General features: G+C 34.8%; 1 long non-coding RNA gene across 1 annotated transcript in view; it reads left to right on the top strand.

Annotated features, from left to right (window-relative positions):
* LOC147830025 (uncharacterized) overlaps window positions 1-20,603 on the top strand; it is a 191,706-nt gene extending 171,103 nt beyond the window's left edge. The window contains exon 3 of the long non-coding RNA XR_015443107.1: window positions 19,186-20,603. This is a non-coding gene — a long non-coding RNA (uncharacterized LOC147830025). The remainder of the gene's footprint in view (window positions 1-19,185) is intronic.
* The last annotated feature ends 2,539 nt before the right edge of the window (window positions 20,604-23,142 follow it).

Raw genomic sequence — 23,142 nt, 5'->3', positions numbered from 1 at the left:
GGTGAGAGTTGACATCTATGTTTCAGCTGTGATTTTAGAGATGTACTTTCATTTTTTCTCTGTTCTTTTGGCTGTGGGAGCATTGCATATGGCCTTAAATATGTTAAGGAACCATCCTTATACACTTACTTTTTTCTGGGCTTTTACTATGAAAGGATGTTGCATTTTGTTGAAAGTTTTTTCTACATCTAGTAAAACAATCATGTGACTTTGATTCAAGATTTAAGTGGTCTATTGTTTTTATTGATTTGCATATATTCAACAATCCTTGCATCTCTGGAATGAAATCAACTTGACCATTTTTAATGTATTATGAAATTCTATTTAAAATATTTTTTTCTTATTTTCTTGTTTTGAGACACCATACCTGACACCTACATTTAAAAGAGGAAAGGTTTAGTTCAGCTCATATTTTGTAGAGGATTCATTCCAAAGTTGGCTGTCTCCAAGGCAAGGCAACACCGCAGATGAGTATGACAGAGGCTTGCATGGCAGCAGGAAGCTGAGATCAAAGGAAGAGAGAGAGAGGTATCCCTTTCAGGCCACCCCACCAGTGACCCATTTGCTCTGACCAGGCTTCACGTCTCAACATCACATTAAGGTAGAAACTCATCAGTGTACTAATGATTCAATCACCTCACAAAAACCCCACTTTAGAGTACATAAGATTCTGAGGGGAGCTCTAAAAATAAAATACAATTGAGAATTATTAAGTCTATGTTTCTCAAGACTACTGGTCTATAGTTTTATTATTTTGTTACCTACTTTTGGGATCAAAGTGATAGCAGATTCACAAATAAATTTTGAACATTTCCTTCCCTTTTCATTGACTGGGGAAATGTGAGAAGCATTAATTCTAATTTTTGTTTAAAAGAACTGGTAAATTTTAAATGTGAGTTCATTTATTCCTGCACTTTTTGTTTCGTTGGAAGTTTTTTTTTGAGTTCTGCTTCAATCTCATTGCTTTTTTAAAAAAAAATCTGTTTAGCTTTTTCTATATCTTTTTATTTCAATTTTTGTAGGTTATATGTGTAGAAATGTATTCATTTCTTCTGCATTTCCCAATTTATTGGAACTATACTTTTTAAATAGTTCCTAACGATTTTCTTGATTCCAATGTTATCTGTTGTAATACTCTCTTTTTATCTTCAATTTCATTTATTTAGCTCTTCTTTTTTTCTTTCAGTTAGTTTGTGCAAGAGTTGGCAAGGTTGTTTAATTTTTTTAAGGAAACAACTCTTTGTTTTATTGATCTCATTTTTGCTATTTGTTTTCTTCCATTAGTTTTGTGTTCTGCCTATTCTTTTTTCTAAGCATTTGCGATCCACCTGTAGGTTATATATTTGATAGGGCTCTGACTTTTTGATGTAGGCACTCATAACTATAAAAATCTTTTTAGAACTGACTGCTGCATCTCACAGTATCTGGTTGTTGTGTTTCTACTTTTATTGTATTCCCAGAAGGTTTAAATTTCTCCCTTGAGTTCTTTAATCATTCATTGATTATTAAGTAGGTTATTGTTTTCCATTTTATGTGCTTGCATAATTTCTATAGTTTTTCTTGCTATTCATTCTAGTTTTAATTAATTATGATCTGATAAGATGTTATAAATTGTTTCAGTTTTTGTTTTGTATGGTTTAAAACTGGCTTTAAGACCTTAACTCTTTTGGGAAGATAATCAGGAGAGGTATAATAGGGTCAAATTGAATTTCTATTTTTAATTTTTCCAGGCATCTCCATATTGATTTCCAGAGTAATTATACTAGCTTACATTACCACCAACAATGTAGAATTCCTTTTATACCATACCTCACTAATACTTGTTGTTTTATTGAATTCATTATGATAGCCATTCTTACTGGAGTAAGATGGAATCTCAATGTTGTTTTGATTTTAATTTCTCTAACAGCCAAAGACACTAAACAGTTTTTCATGTGCTGATTGCCTGTTTGTATTTCTTCATTTGAGAAGTGTCTATTCATTTCAATTGTCTATTTTTAAAATTGGATCTTTTGTTTCTGTGCTCTAATTTTTTGAGTTCTTTAAATATTCTTGACATTGGTTCTCTATCTGAGGAATAGCTGTCAATTTTTTCCATTATGTAGTTTTTCTCTTCTTTCTGTTGATTGCTTATTTAGCTGGGCAAAATCTTTTAAATGTGATATAATCTCATTTGTTGATTACTAATATTTTTTGTGCAATCTGAGTTCCGTTTATGATATTCTTGTTTATAGCTGTGTTTTCAAAGTTTTATTTATTTTATTTTCCAGCAGATTTAATAATTCTATTGTTATATCTAGATGCTTGATTGATTTTCATTTGATCTGGCTACTAGGTGAGAGATAGGATCTAGAGGAGTTCTTTTCTGTGTTGATAACTAGATTTCCCTGTACTGTTTGTTAAAGAGGATATATTTTCTCTACAACTTGTTTTTAGCCCTAATGTCAGAGATCAGATGGTGAAGTTTGTCTTCTATTCTATTTTATTGGTCTATGTGTCTGTTTTTGTGCCAGTACCAAGTTTTTATTAATGTAGTTTTACAATATCATTTGAAATTGAGTGTTATAATGCCTCCAGCTTTATAATTTTTGCTGAGAATTACATTGTTTATTCTGGTTCACTTCTGATTCTGAAACAATTTAATTTTTTTTTCTAATTCTGTGAAGATTATTGTTAATGTTTTGATTAGAATTGCATAAATTTATATATGATTTTTGGGAAATGATCTTTTTGAAAATATTAATTTTGCCTGTATAGCAACAGGGTTTGTCTACCTATTTTCTTTTCTTTTCTTTTTGGTAACAGCAATTGAACTTGGGACCTGTGTTTATGAGGCAGCCAGCGGAACCACTGAGCTAAATCCCAGGCCCCAAAGAAAGTCTTGACCTATTTATTTATTTATTTATTTATTTAGTACCAGGGATTGAATTTGGGACCTTCTGCTTTCGAAACAGGTGGCAGAACCACTGAGCTAAATCCCCGGCCCAGTCTACCTATTTTCTAATGGCCTCTGAATCTCTCTTTTTCAGAGTACTATTATTTTCATTATAGAGTTTTTCACTTTGGTTTACTTAATTCCTTAATATTTAAAGTTTTCTGAAACCTGCATAAATATGATTGATTTCCTGATTTCTTTCTCAGTAGGTTGATTGTCAGCATACAGGATGCTGTTGATTTTGTGTGCTGATTTGTATCCTGGCACTTTGCTGTATTTGTTTAATAGCCCTAAGTGTCTTCTGGTGGTGATTTTTGGGACTTCTGTGTGAAGGATCATATTATTTGCAAATAGAGATAGCTTGACTTCTTCTTTTCTTATTCATGTATCTTTTATTTCTTTTCCTGACCTGATTGTTCTGGCTAAAGATTTGAGTACTATATTGAATAGGAGTACTGAAAGTGGACACGCTTGTTTAGTCCATGATTTTTTTTTGGTACAGGGTATCAAACTCCAGACCTTGCGCTTGGCATGGCAAGTGCCAGAACCACTGAACTAAATCCCCAGCCCATGTCCATGATTTTAAAGAGAATATGTTCAGTTTTTTCCTGTTCAGTATGATATTGGCATCATACTAACATGTTGGTTTTTCATAAACTGATTTTATCAGTTTGAGATAAGGTCTTTCTGTATTTATTTTCATCAGGGCTTTAAATCAAGAATGAATGTTGGATTTTGTCAAAGGCTTTTTCTGATATTGTTGAGATGATCATATGATATTTGTTCTTGTTTCTACTTATGTGACATATCATATTTATTCATTTATTCATCTATTTATTTATTTATTTATTTATTTTTAGTTCCTTTCTTTATTGGTACATTTTAGGTATATAATTCATTTACTTTTATCATTGGTGTTTGTAGCTGTACATGATGTATCTTGGTTCTTATTTTTTTTCCCATTATCTGTGCATCTTTCACTCCCTCCGCCCTTCCCTATTTACATAGATTACATTTCCATTTTTTTTTTCTTTTCTCATAGTTTTTCCTTTCCCTCTTTTCCTTTCCCCTTCCCCTCCCTTCACTCCTTCCTCTTTGGACCTTTTTTTCCTATTTCAAATTGTCAATTATTCATTTTACTCATTTTAACCCTTGTTTACACTATCAGTTTCTCACACTAGAGAAACTATTTGGTATTTACACATGTGTGTCCTATTTATTTCACTTAAGAGTACGGCCTCGATATGCATCCATTTAGCTATAAATGACTCTAGTTTTTTGTTCTTTATGGCTGAGTAGTACTTTATTTTATAAAAAAAACCCCACATTTTCTTTATCCAGTTTGCAGTTGATGGGCATTTGGGCTGTTTCCAAGTTTTAGCTATCACAAACTGTGCTGCTATGAACATGGGTGCACATATATCACTGTGGTATGATTCTTTTAATTCTTTGGGGAAGATCCCCAGCAGGGGAATAGCTGGGTCAAATGGGACCTCTAGTCCTAGTTCTTTGAGGTATCTCCATACTGGGATTTCCACAGTGGTTGCACCAGCCTGCACTCCCACCAAAAATGGAGAAGGGTTCCTTTCTCCTCACAACCCTGCCAGCATTTGTTATTGGTTGATTTCTTGATAGCAGCCATTCTTTGTTGGGTGAGGTGGTATCTCAGTTTTGTTTTCATCTGCATCTCTTGAATGACCAGTGATGTTGAACATTTTTTCATATATTTATTTGCTGCTTTTATTTCTTTGTCTGAGAAATGTCTGTTCATTTCAGATGCCCATTTTTGAATTGAGTCTTTGAATTTGGAGGATCCGATTTTTTTCAATTCTTTTTATATTCTAGATAGTAGTCCTTTGTCTGAGACATAGCTGCTAAAAAAATTTTCCCATATTATAGGCTGTTTGTTAGCTCTGTTGGTGGTTTCTTTTGCAGTGCAGAAGCTTTTTAATAAGATGAGATCCTAGCTGTTGATTCTTTCTGCTCTTTCCCATGCTGCTGAGGTTTTGTTTATGAAGTCTTTTCTTATGCCAATGTCTTCAATAGTTCTACCTAACTTATCTTCCAGAAAGTTTAGTTTTTCTGTCTTACTATTTATATCTTTAATCCACTTTGATCTTAGTTTAGTGCATGGTGATAGGTATGGGTCTAGTTTTAATCTTTGGCAGTTGAAATCCAGTTTTTCCAACACCATTTATTAAATAGGCTATCTTTTCTCCAATGATGGTGGTTGGCTCCTTTGTCAAAGATAAGGTGGCTGAGTGTATCTGGAGTTGTTTCTGCATCTTCTAATCTATTCCACTGATCCTCAGGTCTGTTCCTTTGCCAGTCCCATGCTGATTTTATCACACTGGCATTGTAGAATAGTTTCAAGTTGGGGATTGTGATACCCCCAACCATGTCTCTGTTGCTTAGAATTGCTTTAGCTATTCTAGGTCTCTTATGGTTCCAAATGAATTTTTGGATTGTTTTCTCTAGTTCTGTGAAGTACATTGTTGGAATTTCTATTGGCATTGCATTGGATCTATATAGTAGTTTTGGAAGTATGGCCATTTTCACTATATTGGTTCTTCCTACCCAGAAGTAAGAGATGTCTTTCCATTTTCTTGTATCTTCTTCGATCTCTTTTTTTCAGAATGCTGTAGTTTTCAATGTAGATGTCTTTTGCTTCCTTTATTAGATTAATTCCTAGATATTTCATTTTTTAGGATGCTATTGTAAAAGGAATTGTTTCCCTAATTTCTCTCTCAGTGAGTCTGTTATTTGTCTACAAGAAGGCTATTGTTTTTTGAGTGTTGACCTTGTATCCAGATACTCTACTGAATCTGTCAATTAAATATAGAAGTCTTCTGGCAGAGTTTTTTGGGTCTTCTATTTAAAGTATCATATCATCAGCAAATAATGACAGTTTAAGTTCTTCTTTTCCTATCTTTATTTCTTTTATTTCTTTCTCTTTTCTAATTGCTGTGGCTAATGTTTCCAGAACTATATTAAACAGGAGTGGTGATAGTGGGCATCCTTGATTTTAGCATGAAATTTTTCAGTTTTTGACCATTTAGTATGATGTTGGCTGGTGATTTTCATTCATAGCCTCAATCAAGTTGAGATAAAGACCTTCTATTCCAATTTTCTGTAGGTTTTTTTTTTATCATGAATGGGTGTTGGATTTTGTCAAATGCTTTTTCTGCATCTATTGAGATGATCATATGGTTTTTGTCCTTGACTCTGTTAATATAGCGTATTACATTTATTGATTTATGGATGTTGAACCATCCTTGCATCCCTGGGATAAATCTGACTTGGTCAGGGTGTGTGATCTTCTTGATGACCCTTTGTATTCTGTTTACCAGTATCTTGTTGAGGATATTTGGATCAATATTCATTAGGGAGATTGGCCTGTAGTTCTCTTTTTGGGTTGGGTCTTTCCCTGGTTTTGGAATCAAAGTAACACTTGCTTCCAGGAATGAATTTGGAAGTAAAGCTTCTCTTTCAATTTCCTTGATGAGTTTAAAGAGTAATGGCATTAGTTCTTCTTTAAATGTCTTGTAAAATTCAGCAGTGAAGCCATCTGGACCTGGGCTTTTCTTTGTTGGTAAATATTTTATTACATTTTCAATTTCATTCATTGTAATTGGGGTGTTTAGAATTTCTATATCTTCTTCATTTAACTTTGGCAATTCATATGTATCTGGGAATCTGCCCATTTCTTCTATGTTTTCCATTTTATTAGAGTAGTGATTCTCAAAGTAGGTATTGATGATCCTCTGGATTTCTGTTGGATCTGTTGTGACTTCACCTTTTTCATTCTTAATTGCATGTATTTGTGCCTTTTCTTTCCTTTTTTGATAAGGTTGGCTAAAAGTTTATCGATTTTATTTATTTTTTCAAAAAACCAACTCTTTGATTCATTGATTTTTTGTATTGCTCTCTTAGTCTCCATTGCATTGATTTCTGTCCTGATCTTTATAATTTTCTCTCTTGTATGAGCTTTGGATTTGTTATGCTCTTCATTTTCTAGGAGCTTGAGGTTCAGCATTAGGTTATTTATCTGAATTTTCTCTGTTTTCCTAATATGGGCATTCACTACTATGAATTTCCCGTGTAGAACTGCTTTCATTGTGTCCCATAGATTCCTGTATGTCCTACTGGCATTTTCATTTACTTGTAGAACTGTTTAATTTCTTCTGTAACCCATTGTTTGTTCAAGAGGGTGTTATTCAGTTTCCATGTGTTTGTTGGGGTTTTGTGGTTTCTTATGTTATTGATCTCCAATTTTATTGCACTATGGTCTGATAATACACAGGGGGTAACTTCGATTCTTTTACATTTACTTAGACATGTCCTATGAGCTAGCATGTGGTCTTTTCTGGAGAATGACCCGTGTGCAGCTGAAAAGAATGTGTATTCCAATTTTGTGGGGTGGAACACTCTATAAACATCTATTAAGTCCATTTGTTCAATAGCTTGGTTCAGTTCTAGAATTTCCTTGTTAACTTTTTGTCTAGATGATCTGTCTATTTGTGATAGTGGGGTGTTGAGATCCCCCACTACAATTGTGTTAATGTTTATTTGGTTTTTCATGTCTATTAATATTTGTTTTGTATAGTTGGGGGCATTCATATTTGGTGCATATATATTTAGGACTGTCATCTCTTCCTCTTGGATTGTTCCCTTTACAAGGATGTAGTGACCATCTTTGTCTCTCTTAATTACTTTTGGTTTGGAATCTCCTTTTCTGCAAATAAGATTGCTACCCTTGCTTTCTTCTGGGTTCCTGTGGCATGGAGAACTGTTTCCCATCCTTTTACTTTCAGTCTATGAGGTTTTATTTTGAGTTAGGTGTGTTTCTTGTATACAGCATATTGTTGCATTTTCCTTTTTAATCCATTCTGCCAGTCTATTTCTTTTGATTGGTGAATCGAGGCCATTAACATTGAAGGTTATAATTGATTTTATCCTTGTCATGATTTTTTACTTTTGTTAGCTCTTTTATTTCTTATTTTTTCTCCCTTTTCCTTTAGTGTCTTACCTCTCCTGGTGGCTTCCCTCTGTTGGGCCTCATGGAGTTGTGGCCTTCATTGCTTTTTTTCTAGGATATTGTTTAGAATTGCTTGTAGTGCTGGCTTGGTGTTCATGAAATTTCTCAGGTGTTCTTTGTCGTGGAAGTATCTAATTTCCCCATTGATTTTGAAAGATAATTTTGCAGGATACAACAGTCTAGGTTGGAAGTTATTTTCTTTTAGGGCTTAAAATACTTCACTCCAGCTCTCCTTGATTTGAGGGTTTGTGTTCAGAAGTCTGCTGTGATTCTGATGGGCTTTCCTTTGCAGGTGATTTGTTTCTTCTCTCTCACTGCTTGTAGGATTTTGTTTTTCTGTTGAGTTTCTGGGATCTTGACTATTATATTTCTAGATGTAGATTTTTTTTTGATCATGGCCAGTTGGATTTCTACATGCCTCACTTATCTGTATGTCCAATTCTCTACCTCTGTCTGGGAACTTTACCACTATTACTTTTGTGAACAGTTTTTTTATGTCAATTGTGCTTTCTCCTGTTTTTTCATGGACTCTGATCAGTCTTATGTTATTCTTCTTTGCATCGTCTAGCAGTTGTTGGATTGATTTCTCATGGTCCCTTACTATTTTTAAGAAATCTCTATTTTCATGGTCTCTAATCACGATCCTTTCCTCTATATCTGATGTTCTATCTTCAGATTCCCTTAATCTGCTGTGAATACTTTCAATGGAGTTTTTTTTTGTATTAAATTCTTTTATTGGTACATTGTAGGTATACAACACAATTACATTTCTCATTGGGAATTGGACCTCTACATAATGCACCTTGGTTGTTAGTTTTTCCCCATTCCTAGCCCTGCCTTCACGCCCTCCACCTTTCCCTATTTACAAAGACTTTATTTCCATTTTATCCATTTCTCATCATTTTTCCTTTCCCTTCTTTCCTTTCCCCTGCCCCTCCCACTACCTCTACCCCTTTGGACCTTTTCTTCCTATTTTATATTATCGATTATTCATTCTAATCATTGGTACATTTTAGGTATACAAGATAATGACATTCATCATTGGAAATTTGCACCTTTACATAGTCTATCTTGGTTTTTATTTTTAACCCTTCCCCAGCCCTCCCTTCAACCCCTCCATTCCTCCCTATTTACAAAGATTTTGTTCCTATTTTTCCATTTTCTCATATTAATCCCATTCCCTTCTATCCTTTCCCCTAGCCCTCCCACTTCCTTCCCCTTTGCCCCTTTTCTTCCTATTTCACATTACCTATTATACATTTAGTCCTTATTTACACTTTCAGTTTCTCACACTAGAGAAACTATTTGGTATTTACACATGTGTGTCCTATTTATTTCACTTAAGAGTATTGCCTCAATGTGCATCCACTTAGCTATAAATGTCTCTAATTTCTCATTTTTTATGGCTGAGTAGTACTCCATTTTATGAAAAAAACACATTTTCTTATCCAGTCTCCAGTTGATGGGCATTTGGGCTGTTTCCAAGTTTTAGCTATTACAAACTGTGCTGCTATGAACATGGGCACACATATATCACTGTGGTATGATTCTTTTAATTCTTTGGGGAAGATCCCCAGCAGTGGAATAGGGGGATCAAATGGGACTTCCAGTCCTTGTTCTTTGAGGTATCTCCATACTGATTTCCACAGTACTTGCACCAGTCAACACTCCCAACAGCAGTGGAGCAGGGTTCCTCTTTCCCCACAGACCTGCCAGCATTTGTTATTGGTTGATTTCATGAGAGCAGCCATTCTTTCTGGAGTGAAGTGGAATCTTGGCATTGTTTTCATTTGCATCTCTCGAATGACCAGTGATGTTGAACATTTTTTCATGTATTTATTTGCTATTCCTACTTCTTTGTCTGAGAAATGTCTGTTCATTTGAGATGCCCATTTTTGGATTGGGTCTTTAAATTTGGGAGGTCTGATCTTTTTAAGTTCTTTATAGATTCGAGATAGTAGACCTTTGTCTGAGGAAGAGCAGGTGAAGATTTTTTCCCACATTGTGGGTTGTCTCTTCACACTGCTGGTGGTTTCTCTTGCTGTGCAGAAGCCTTTTAATAAGAAGAGATCCCATTTGTTGATTGTTTGTGCTAGTTCAAGGGCAACTGAGGTTTTGTTCATAAAATCTTTTTCTACACCGATGTGTTCAAGGGTTCTACCTAACTTCTGTTCCAACTGGTTCAGAGTTTCTATTTTAATATTTAGAACTTTAATCCACTTTGATTTTAGTTTAGTGCATGGTGAGAGATACAGGTCTAGTTTTAATCTTTGGCAAGTTGAAATTTTCAATTTTTCCAGCACCATATATTAAAGAGGCCACCTTTCCTCCAATGAGGGCATTTGGCTCCTTTGTTGAAGATGAGATGGCTGAGTGTGTCTGGTATTGTTTCTGCATCTTCTAATCTGTTCCACTGGTCCTCAAGTCTGTTTCTTTGCCAGTACCATGCTGTTTTCATCACAGTAGCTTTGTAGTAGAGTTGCAGGTTGGGGAATGTGATATCCCCTGCCATGTCTCTGTTACCTAGAATTGATTTTGCTATTCTGGGTCTCTTCTTATTCCAAATGGATTTCTGTATTGTTTTCTCGAGGTCTATGAAGTATGTTACTGTGATCTCAATTGGAATTGCATTAAATCTATATAGCAGTTTTGGAAGTATGGCCATTTTCACTGTATTAATCCTTCCTACCCAGGAGCAGGGGATGTCTGTCCATTTTCTGATGTCATCTTCAATCTCTCTTTTCAGAGTGCCATAGTTTTCAGAGAAGAGGTCTTTGATTTCTTTCCTTAGGTTGATTCCTAGGTATTTCAGTTTTTTTGGATGCTATTGTGAAAGGAATTATTTGCCTTATTTCTCTCTCAGTGAGTCTGTCATTGGTGTAGAGGAAAGCTATTGATTTTTTGTGTGTTGTCCTTGTAACCAGCTACTTGACTGAATTTGGTTATTAAGTCTAGAAGACTTTTGGTGGAGTTCTTGGGGTCTTCTATATAGAGTATCATGTCATCTAAAAATAATGACAATTTGACTTCTTCATTACCTATCTTTATTCCTTTTATTTCTTTCTCTTGTCTAATTGCTATGGCTAATGTTTCCAGAACTATATTGAACAAGAGTGGTGATAGTGGACATCCTTGTCTTGTTCCTGATTTTAGTGTGAAGGATTTCAGTTTTTGACCATTTAGTATGATATTGGCTGTTGGTTTTTCATAGATGGTTTCTATCACTTTGAGGTAGAGACCATCTATTCCATTTTTTGTAGGATTTTTATCATAAATGGATGTTGGATTTTGTCAAATGCTTTTTTCCCATCTATGGAGATAACCAGATGGTTTTTGTCCTTGGCTCTATTGATATAGTGTATTACATTGATTGATTTTCATATATTGAACCATCCCTGCATCCCTGGGATGAATCCCACTTGGTCAAGGTGTACAATCTTCTTGATGATCTTCTGCATTCTGTTTGCCATTATCTTATTAAGGATTTTTGCATCTGTGTTCATTAGTGAGATTGGCCTATAGTTCTCTTTTTCAGTTGGGTCTTTCTCTGCTTTGAGGATCAAAATGATGCTTGCTTCCAGGAATGAATTTGGCAGTATTACTTCCCTTTCAATTTCATTGAAGAATTTAAGCAGTAGTGGCAGCAGTTCCTCTCTAAATGTCTTGTAGAATTCAGCAGTGAAGCCATCAGGGTCCGGGCTTTTCTTAGTTGGTAAGTTTTTAATTGTATTTTTAATTTCATTGGTTGATATTGGGTTGTTCAGAATTTTTAGGTCTTCTTCATTCAACTTTGGTAATTCATATGGATCTAGGAATCTGTCCATTTCTTCTCTGTTGTCCATCTTAATGGCATATAACTTCTGGAAGTAGGTATTTATGATCCTTTGGATTTCTGCTGGGTGTGTTGTAATTTCACACTTTTCGTTTCTAATTGCATGGATTTGGGCCTTTTCTTTCCTTTTTCTGACAAGGTTGGCTAAAGGTTTGTTAATTTTGTTGATTCTTTCAAAGAACCGACTCTTGGCTTCATTGATTTTTTGTATTGTTCTCTTAGCCTCCATTGCATTGATTTCTCCTCTGATCTTTATAATTTCCTCCCTTCTATGAGATTTGGGGTTGTCCTGCTCTTCTTTCTCTAGAAGCTTGAGGTGCAGCATCAGTTTGTTTAATTGGGCTTGTTCTGTTTTCCTAATATACGTATTCACTGCTATGAATTTCCCTCATAAGACTGCTTTCATTGTGTCCCATAGATTCCGATATGTTGTATTGTCATTGTCATTTAATTGAAGGAACTGTCTGATTTCTTCTTTAATTTCCTCTGTGACCCATTGGTTATTCAGAAGTGTGTTGTTCAATTTCCACATGTTGAGGAAATTTTTTGAGTTTCTTTTGTTATGGATCTCCAATTTCATCCCTCTATTGTCTGATAATATACAGGGGATAAGTTCAATTCCTTTGCACTTACTTAAACATGTTCTATGTGTGAGTATGTGGTCTATTTTTGAGAATGACCCATGTGCAGCTGCAAGAATATATGTTCTGATTTTGTGGGGTGGAAGACTCTGTAAACACCTGCTAAGTTCATTTGTTCAAGAGTTCGATTGAGTTCTAGTATTTCATTACTTATTTTTTGTCTAGTTGATCTATCTGTGACAGTGGTGTGTTGAGGTCCCCCACCACTACTGTATTAGTGCATATATGACTTTTCTTGTCTGTTAGTATTTGTTTTATATAGTTGGGTGCACTAGTGTTTGGTGCATAGATATTTATGATTATCATCTCTTCCTCTTGGATTCTTCCCTTTACAAGAATGTAGTGTCCTTCTTTGTCTCTCTTAATCAGTGTTGTTTTGAAATCTACTTGATCTGCAAAGAGGATAGCTACTGCTGCTTTCTTTTGGGTTCCTGTCACATGGAGTATTGTTTTCTACCCTTTATCTTTCAGTCTATGAGTTTCCTTTTGAATTAAGTGTGTTTCTTGTATGAAGCATATTGTTGGCTTTTGCTTCTTGACCCATTCTGCCAGTCTATTTCTTTTGATTGGTGAATTGAGACCATTATTGTTGATGGTTATAACTGAAACCTATTGACTTGTCATTGCCATGACTTTTTCTTTTTGTTGGGTTCTCCCCCTTTACATTTAATTTCTTGGCATACCAGATGCGTTCATTCTGCTTTGTTTCCTGGGGTTGTGATCCTCAATGTCTGTTCCTAGGATATTGTATAAAATTCTTTGGAGTGCTGGTTTGTTATTCACGAAGTTCCTAAGGTGCTCTTTGTCATGAAAGCATCTTATTTCCCCATCCATTTTGACAGATAGTTTTGCAGGGTACATCAATCTGGGTTGGAGGCTGTTTTCTTTTAGGGCATGGAATATGTCACTGCAAGCTCTTCTTGCCTTGTTGGTTTGTGTTGAGAAGTCTGGTGTGATTCTGACGGGCTTTCCTTTGTATGTGATTTCTTTCTTTTCTCTGACTGCTTCGAGAACTTTGTTCTTCTGTTGTGTTTCTGGAATCTTAACAATTATATGCCTATGTGTAGATTTTTTTTTTAATCAAGGCTATTTGGAGTCCTATATCCCTCACTTATGCGTATGTCAAGCTCTTTTCCCCTGCTTGGGAAGTTTTCTGCCATTATTTCTGTAAAGAGATTTTTTATGTCATCTCCACTCTCTTCTGTTTCTTCCTTGAGCCCAATCAGTCTTATGTTATTCTTCTTTGCATCATCTAGCAGCTGCTGGATTGATTTCTCATGTTCCCTTATAATTTTGAAGCAATTTTTCTTCTCCTGGTCACTGATTGCAATCTTACCTTCTATATCTGAAATTCTGTTCTCACATTGGCTCATTCTGCTGTGTAGACTTTCAATGGAGTTTTTCATGTCCTAGACATCTATTTGCATCTGTTTTATGGATTCTATTTGTTTCTTATGTTGGGATTGCATCATGTTCCTCAGCTCCTCTCTGTATTTATTAATCGTGTCTTGCAGTAGGAGCACAATTTCTCCTGTTATCTGAGAAATGATTTCTGATTTCCTTTTTTCCAGATCCCCTTTTGTTGCCAGTTCAGTGTGTCCAGGTGGTTGAGTATCAGAGTGTTCCATCTCATTTCCCTTTAGGGTTGCTGTAGGTGATCTGGAAGTCTGGTTTTGGGACTTATTTTCATGTTTTCTCATTTTGACTTTGGTGGGGGGCTGTTAGCCCCTGCACGGATTACCTCCTCTGAGCTGGGTGAGGTGGGACAGGGTCCGGGAGCAGCGGTAGGGCTGGTGACCCAAAAGCCCTTTCCTGTGTCCTGGGAACAGTGGGAGGGATGTTGGCTGGGAAACCCCTTCCTTTGGACCAGGAGCAGTGTTACGATGGCTCAGAAGCCCCTACCTCTGGGCCGGGAACAGCAGGACTCAGTACCTTTCTCTGATGTTCTGGTATCCTCTGCATCTTTGTAGTGTGGGACCAGGTGGCTACCTGTCTGCAGCGGGGTGATTTGGTGTCTTTTGCATCACTCAGGACCTCGGTAGGGCATGCACAGACCTTCCTGTGTGCAGCAGGCTGATTCGGTGTATTCCACGTGACTCTCAATGGATTTTTTGATCTCGTGAATATCTGTTTCCATCTGTTTCATGGATTCCATTTCTTTCTTATGTTGCATGATCACGGTTTCCATTTCTTTCTTATGCTGGGTATTCATGGCTTCCAACATGTTTCTGAACTCATCTATTTTTTAATCTATTTCTGTTCTAGATCCTCTAATCATGTCTTCCATTCTGCTCACCATCTCTGTAGATATCTGGGAGATTATTTCTGCTTTGAATTTTTCTAGAGCCTTGTTCATCTGTTTCATTACTTCCTATGCGATCAGTTCAGGGTATCCAGGTGGTTGGTTATGGGACTTTTCCATCTCATTTCCCCCAGGATTTACCCTTGGTAGGGTGGAAGTCTGAGTTTCTGCCTTGCTTAAATGTCTTCTCATTTTTGTTTTTGATACTGTCCTTGGTTTAACTCCTGGTTTGATAGTTTGAAATTCCTTATTGTAGGTATTTTTGTTGCTTGTAATTAGAATCCTTATGGAATGATTGCTTCTCAGAGGTGTCTTCCAGATATAGCTGGACTTTAAGTTTTGAGTCTCTAATGACTCTAAGGCCATCTCATTTTCCTTATAGTAGAAAGGTTCATTGACTAGATCAATAACAACACCTTAGCCCAAGTGATGCAATCAGCAACACCATTGCATCAAGTACATCTTTGAAAATGACATTTTGTGGTAGTTATTAATGTATCACCTTTAGCTGTGTGAATTAAATCAAGATTGAGGACCAACCCAACATATAGTGAATAAAGTCTTCAATATAACAACTTTACCCTTTTGGGATGGTGAGTTAGAAGGGGTTGGGGAGGGAGGGACAGATGGGAAGAAGGATAGAGGAAGGTTAGCAGTGTGGCCAGAGGACACAGGTGAGACGGAAATAGAGAATAATAATAAAATAATGAAGAACTCCGCATGAGGACCAAAACAGGGACAAAAAGGGAAGATGAGCAATATGGGAGAGCAAGAGAGTGAGTGTAAGAGAGAGAGAAAGGAAAGAGAAAAGAAATAAGAAAATAAAAGAAAAAAAGGAGAGAAAAACAAATATTTGCAAAGAGTAGGAAAAAAATTAAAGATAAGAGGAGCAAAAGAAAAGAAAAGAGAAAAAACAAACTAATAATACTAATTTTGGGAATAAAAATAACCATGAAGATGAAGGGCCTCTTTCAGGGTATGTCTCTGCTGTCACAATAGACAACATGAGTAGCAGTGTGCAGATATAAGTCAATGAGTCTCAGGAAGCTAGTTGCAGACCCATGAGATTCAGGCAGATTTCTGGCTCCAAGTCCCAACTTGAGCTTCCTTTCCTCCTGTGGGGTTGAACTCTGAAGAGTTGTATTGCAGGTTCCAGCTGCCCTTCCCCTGAAGATAGTTCCGGTCCTGATGGGAAGTGAAGATGACCCCAACTTACCCAGCACAATGGTCTGGTGGTCCAGTGTCCTCTGTGTCTTTGTATTATGGAACCAGGTGGCTGTACAGAGCAGATGCCAGAGGAGCCGGGGTGGGGGGTGTGTCCAGTGGATTGATGCCAGTGCTCATACTGATTTGTCGTGTTCCGTGTGACTTATGACCTTGGTACGACATGGGCAGACCTGCCTGTCTGCAGCGGGCTGATTCAGTGTGTTCGATATATCATATTTATTGATTTGTACCTGTTCAATCACCCTTAAATTTTTGAAAAGAAGTCTACTTGGTCATAATATATGATCTTTTTAATGATTCGTCACATTCTGTTTCAAATTGATTATATTACAGTGATACACACATACTCATGTTTAAACCAGCACAACACACAATAGCTAAATTATGGTAGGGACCTAGATTCCCAGCAACAAATACATAGAGAGTTAAAATGTAGTATACATAAATGACAGTACCAATTCAGTCATAAAGAAGAATACATTTCAGTCATTTGTAAGAAAACAGATGAATCTTGAAACTATAATTCTAGGTGTAATAAATCAGACACAGAAATTTACATATTGTATGTTTTCTCTTATGTGAGAAATCCAAAACGTAAATAATTTAAAGAGTAAAATAAAGAAGAAATAGTGGAAAACAATAAGGTAAAGTTTTTGGAGATGAAAAAGGGATTTTGGGGAAGAGGAAGAAAGTAATTTTGATAAGAGGATTAAACTGAAAAGATATGGTATGCATATGTACCAATTTCCCCCAAAGAATGCAATTATTATCTATCATAACATTTACTAATAAAACAATTTTTTAAAGCTTGCTTAATGAACTAAAATGTATTCTGTTTTGGAGAATGTTCCCTGAGCTTCTGAAAACAATGGATTTTCTGCAGCTTTTGAATGCAAAATTTTATGGATGTACATTAAATTTATTTGATCTATGTAGTAGCTTAACTGATATTTCCTTGTGGGATTTTTTTTTTTTTTTTTTTTTTTTTTTTTGGTCTGTATCATCTACCTATTTGTAGAAAAGGGATGTTGAAGACATTAGTTATAATGATATTCAGGTTTATCTGTTTTTTTTTTAATGTCAACTTGTGCTTTTTTGTTTCTTTTTTAAAGACCACTTACATTAAGGATTATATTGAAAGATATGCCTTAGTGTTTATGCATTTCTTTCATTTCTGTTTATCTTTAAAGGTCTTTATTACCTCTGATTCTGAAGGATAACTTTGCTGAATGTATTCATCTTAGTAGCAGTTATTTTCTTTCATGGCTTGAATACATCATTTCATGTCCTCCTGAACTTCAAAGTTTCTGCCACAAAATATGCTGGGCTTTTTAATTGCTTTGTCTTTATATGTGACTTGCTGTTTTTTTTTCACCTCTCAATATTTTTTCTTTACTCTCTGTACTTGTGCTTGACATTTTAACTATAAACATAGGGAGATCCTTTTCCGGCCATGTCTTTTTGGGGTTTAAAAAGCCTTCTGTAGCTGAATGTTCAGCTCTTTTCCAAGGCATTTGAAAACATTTGTTCTTATTTTACTGAATGAACATATGCTTTTCTGAGCTACATCGTCTATATCTAAAAATCTTATATTTGATATTTGTTTCCCAGAATTCTTATATGTATTACTCATAATTAATTTTTCCTATCTAAAGGTTATAATTATCAATATTGGACTCATGTTCTGAATTCCTGTGTTCTGCTTTATCTAATCCAATGTCAAAATTTTCCACTGAGATTTTTATTTAACTTATTGAGCTTTACATTTCCAATATTTCTATTTCATTCTTCTGTTTAATGAATGTCTTTTATATCTTGTATTTTTCTTTTTAATTCATTCAGATGTTTGTTTGCATCTTATTTCAAGTCAATGATCATTTTGAGAATAAGGTTTTTGAATTATTTTTCTAATAATTAATCCATTTCAATATCTATGGGTTCTGTCACTAAAGGGTTCTGAGCCTTTGGAGATGTTATGTTGCATTGTTTCCTCATATTCCTTATGTTTCTATGTTGAGAATCGGGCATCTGATGATATGGAAAATTATTTTGTCTTTATGTGAGGGTCTTCTTAATGAGTAGGCTTTGTTTGAGAGCTTGAGCCCCTGTATTATTTGAGACTGAGAAGTCAGCTTTTCTTCCCACCAGGATGTAGGTTGGATCTTGCCAACTCCTTTCTTCTTTTCCATGCACTGCCTCCTCCTTCTCTGTGCTTCTTAGCTTCCTCATCTCTTCTTTTTTGATTCCCGAAGTGCTTCCTCTCCTCTCCTCTTCAAAATACAATTTCTCCTTTCTAATTCTGATTATTCTTAGTAACAAATACTTTTATTATGCAATTCTACATACAAGCCCATCAACTGCTTTTATGAAATGTGTTTTTTTACTTTTAATATATCCATATATGGGTTTGTTGGTATATAACCCCAACATCAATTTAAGGGGCATTTGTATTTTGCCTGCTTTTGATCTTTACATAAATACAATCATAACTACTTGTTCTTTTCTTTTTATCTTCTTTTGTTTAGTACTGTTTGGGAAATTTATTCATGATTTTGAATAAATATATTTCTAAATCATGAAATGCACATAAAAGCTTAAACATTTGTATTGTATTAGTATAATAATACTATTTTACCACAAGAGTAATTGTGACTCTTAAGGAAGTAGGAAATATTCCTTATAGAATATGGAAACCCACATTAGAATCATGGGTTATTTTTTGACTCTACATCTTCATGTCTACATGATTGTAGACAATTACATTGTTTAGACTCAGTTAATATTTTCAGTTTGCTATCTTATATCCTAATTTGGCTAGCAATATTAGATTAAGTATAAAAACTCCTTGACCTATAAATATTTTATTATTCTTTATTCTGTGGTTCTAGGGACTTTGAACCTAAATTAATCTTGCTCAGTTTGCATTTTCATCATTTATCCTGTATGACTTATAAATTAGCAAGCAAACAAATTTAGTGGGTAACCTTATGATGAATTATAATAAGTGGTTAAACCAAAAGTCTTGGACTATGACTTCAAAGGAAAGAACAAATATTCTAGTGAATGCAGAAGCACCAATTATGAGTGCCATGAGGGGAGAGATGCTCTTGGGATATAAGCAGCTTGCTTTGTTTTGCCTTAGCTTTGCTTTTATCTCTTTCTGTCTTCTTTTCCTTTCTCACTGATGTTGCTTTATTCTTTATTCAACAGGCATTTAATGCTCTCTTCCCAGATGTCAAGCCTACTACTGTGGGGTGAGGATACTAATAAGAAAAGACATCCCGGAGATCACGGAGAATAAAAGAGCCTAATAAATAAGCAAAGAAACTCAACCAATGTATTATAACTCTAAATTGCCAACTGAGTTATACTTGACCCAGCTTTTAACCTGCTTACTTTTCAGGATTATAAAAACAGTAAACCATTGAAATATTTTGATAAGAAGTTTAGCCCACAAAAATGAATTAAATGCCTACTAAGTATCAGACACTGTCCTAAAAACTGCTGATGTTTATTTTAGATTGTAATAGATGGGTATTTGTAAGGAGAAATTCACTCACATTCCTACCTCTTCACTTCCATTGAAAAGATATTTGTCTTATTCATTGCTTTGCAGCTTGAGTTCCTATGACCAGTGACATATGAGCAGAAATGATGCACATTTTCTAAGATTTAAAAAGCCTCCACCAATCAGGCACAGTGGTAGATGCCTATAATCCCAGCACTGAGGTGGTGTGAAGCAGGAGGGCCACAAGTTCAAGGCTAGTGAGGGGAACATAGTGAGACTCTGTCACAAAATAAAAAATAAAAGAAAATAAAAAGAAAAATATAAAAAAATGGTTATTGGGAGAGTGTTCTTTGACCCACAATACTGAAAATAAAATAAAATAATATATAAAAGCATCTCTGTGTTTCTTCTTATGCCTTTGAAAGTGCTTACTTTCTTTATTTAAGGTGCATATTCTCTAGGTAGCTATTGCCTCTTCATCTAGGGTAGTAAAATATGACAGGTGGGGCAGAATTATTCAGTCTAACTGCACATCATGGACCAAAAGAGAAATGCTCCAGTTAACTGCATATGGTTTCAATCATGGAAAACCATACATAATGAAACTTGCATACATAATGAAACTAAAAGGAACTGAATTTTAAGGATGATAGAACACATTGTAGGACACTTTACACATATTATATGTCTTAATTACTTTTCTGGTCTCTGATACACAACACCTAACAACTGCAACTTAAAGGAGGAGAGGTTTATCATGGTTATAGTCTGTAGTTGGCTAGCTGCAGGGCAGGAAATGCATAGAAGGATGTGGGGGTGGGGAGATGCTCATATCATGGTGACCTGGAACCACAGAGAGAAGTATGGAGATGAGGAGGGAGAAACACCTTTCAGGTTACAACCCCAGTGAACAGCCTGTACTGTAAAGTCTCTCCTCTTAACAGCATGGTTACCTATAGTGTCTCTATGATTCAATCATTTTCCAAAAGCCTATGAGATTTGGGGGAACAGTCTTGATCTAAACTATAACATACTTATATTATTAAAATGTGTTTCTGAGAAAATTTATTGATACATGATTTATATGGTTTGATCAATCTGCTGATATAGTCAAATATGTGATTTGATTAACAATATATTATTTGACTCCTCATTCCATTTATGTTGATTCATTTGTAGTTTAATAAAAGTAATCACAAAAATCATCCTAAAACCATAATTTAAGTTATAGAAATTTGATAGTATCCCGCTGTTCTCTACTTAAAAATGCTTCTGTTCTCATCATCAAAATTTCATCACTTACTCTGAAACTATTAATTTGAATTCTGCACAATGGTATAGGGGCAGTTTTCTGGACAAAGCTGTGGAAAATTCAAGTGAAATTTATTTTTTGGGTTTTTTTTTGGTACTGGGGCTTGAACTCAGATCCTTCTGCTTGCAAGGCAGGTGGTGGAACCACGGAGCTAAATCCCTGACCCCATCAAGTGAAATTTAAAAAATATATCTACCATTTTACCCTCTTCTTTTCACATGTGCTTCTATGGATGTATTTTGAATAAAAGAATACAACATGAATTAATTAAAAATATCATGTGATGTAGAATCAATGTACATCCTTCCTGATGATAGTCTTGATGAAAACACTATACATTTCAACTGTTTTAGAAATCTGGCAATGCATGAGAAGGTGCTTTCTTCAGCAATGACTTTGTTACTTATTGTGTGTATGAATAAAATGATAAAGCTATTTCACCATTTGTAGCTGTGTATCTTTTCCTACTATAAAAGGTGATATGTATGTATATATTTGTATATTTTAAATTTCTAGGCTGCTAAAATGATTCTACAATTTTATGTAACTAACCATAATATGGGGTTGTCAGTTGTGGTACTTGTAATTTAGCAAATGAAGTCTTGAAAACCTTTAAAACTGTAGGAACTCTCAAATAATGTCCAAAGGCCATGGAACAATGAAAAGTAGATAATTTTCATGTGTTCATATGTATGTATGATTTTAAGAATTTTGAAATTTTGAACTAATTTTAAAGTTATAGTAAAATCAGCATGAAGTGTTTCTATATACTTCATATCATTAGTTTGACATTAGTTTACAGAGTCAAAAGACAATTATCAAAAAACCTTGACATTAGTACATTTTCATTAAAGTATATACCTCATTCTCATTTCATCATTATTTTCCTATAATTTTCTTTTTATGTCCAAAGAATTTATACAAGGTGCCATATTACATAGTTGTTTGTTACTTTTCTTTTGGCATTATGCAGCCTATGACACTTCCTCTGTCTTCCCTTGTTTTTTATGACCTTGACACTAAGACTAGCTTTTGGAAGGCATTTTCTTGATATGGATTTGTCTTGTATCTTCTCAAAAACAGAATGAATTATGTCATTTTGACAATACTACAGAAATTAAATTGTTTCTTTCATGCATGATATTGATGAAATAATATTGTGCATATGTTTTACTACTAGTGATTTAATTAAATGGATATGAAATGGGTTTCCATCTCATAAAATTACCTTGCCCTTTGTAGAGGTTGATTATTTTGGAAGAGATCCTTGGAGAGCATAAAAACCATGTTTCTCTGTAAATTGTCACTTACTTACTTCAAAATCCACTAATTCACCTCTTCTGGAACATTCATGACTATGTTTACCTGATGCTGGTTTTATATTCCTTACTTTATATTAATTTGAATTTATGGTGAGTAGGAATTGTTCATTGTCCTTATTTGCTTACTTACTTCTTCATTTGCAAATGTGTTTATATCAGCATGGAGAAATACATATTTATCTCATTCTCTAAATTAAAAACCAATAGTATTTACATTAATTATGCTTGCCAAATTGCTTATCATTGCCAATAGGGATTCTTTCAGAAGGACTTCTGTATTTTTTGAATGAGTTCCACTTTCCCTGTTTGCTTACAGTATGTACTTTGGTGTCTTCTGGCATGACAAGATGATGCTCCAGAATTATCTTGTGTTTCCACTACTATACTCTTGGAGCCAACCTTTTCTCCATGGGTCTCTAATTCCTTTTATTTTGAACTGTGTTTAGAATAAACTATCTTGGTGGTAAGTATGCTCATGGTTACTAGAAACTCCTTGCTTTTGGTCTACTGTGTAGACTGAGTCACAAAGTATTTGAGTGTACAAATAGTAATGCATAAACATATACAAATTTTTGCATCTATATGCTATTAAGAAATATCTAAATCACAGGACTTTACAAATGATTTAATTTTATATATATTTATGTATATATTTCTAGGGATATATGTAGACAAATATATAGATGTACATGCAGATTAAGAAGTATTTATTTTTTAAAGATCAAATTCAACAATTTTCTTGTGAATAAAAATGTATGAAATCATATTTTCATTAAACATTTTTGTCAATGTGGCATATGATGGCATATCCTTTGTTATGACTGTTATGACTTGTGCCTGAAAATATATTTTCTCTCCCATCTGCATATTGAAAATTTCCTATTCTTTAAAATTCAATGACAAGTTTGATTTTATTTATGAAAATATTTATTCAAGTCACATGGAACATGCCGAATAAGCCCACTGCAGACAGCCATCTGGTTCCACACTGCAAAGACACCGAGGACATCAGACCACCAGACCAT

Source organism: Heterocephalus glaber, unplaced genomic scaffold (assembly GCF_053883595.1).
Source record: "Heterocephalus glaber isolate CG9 unplaced genomic scaffold, H.glaber_assembly_v1.0 deba00000331, whole genome shotgun sequence".
Lineage (NCBI taxonomy): Eukaryota > Metazoa > Chordata > Mammalia > Rodentia > Bathyergidae > Heterocephalus > Heterocephalus glaber.
This window is presented reverse-complemented; position numbering and strand designations above follow the sequence as displayed.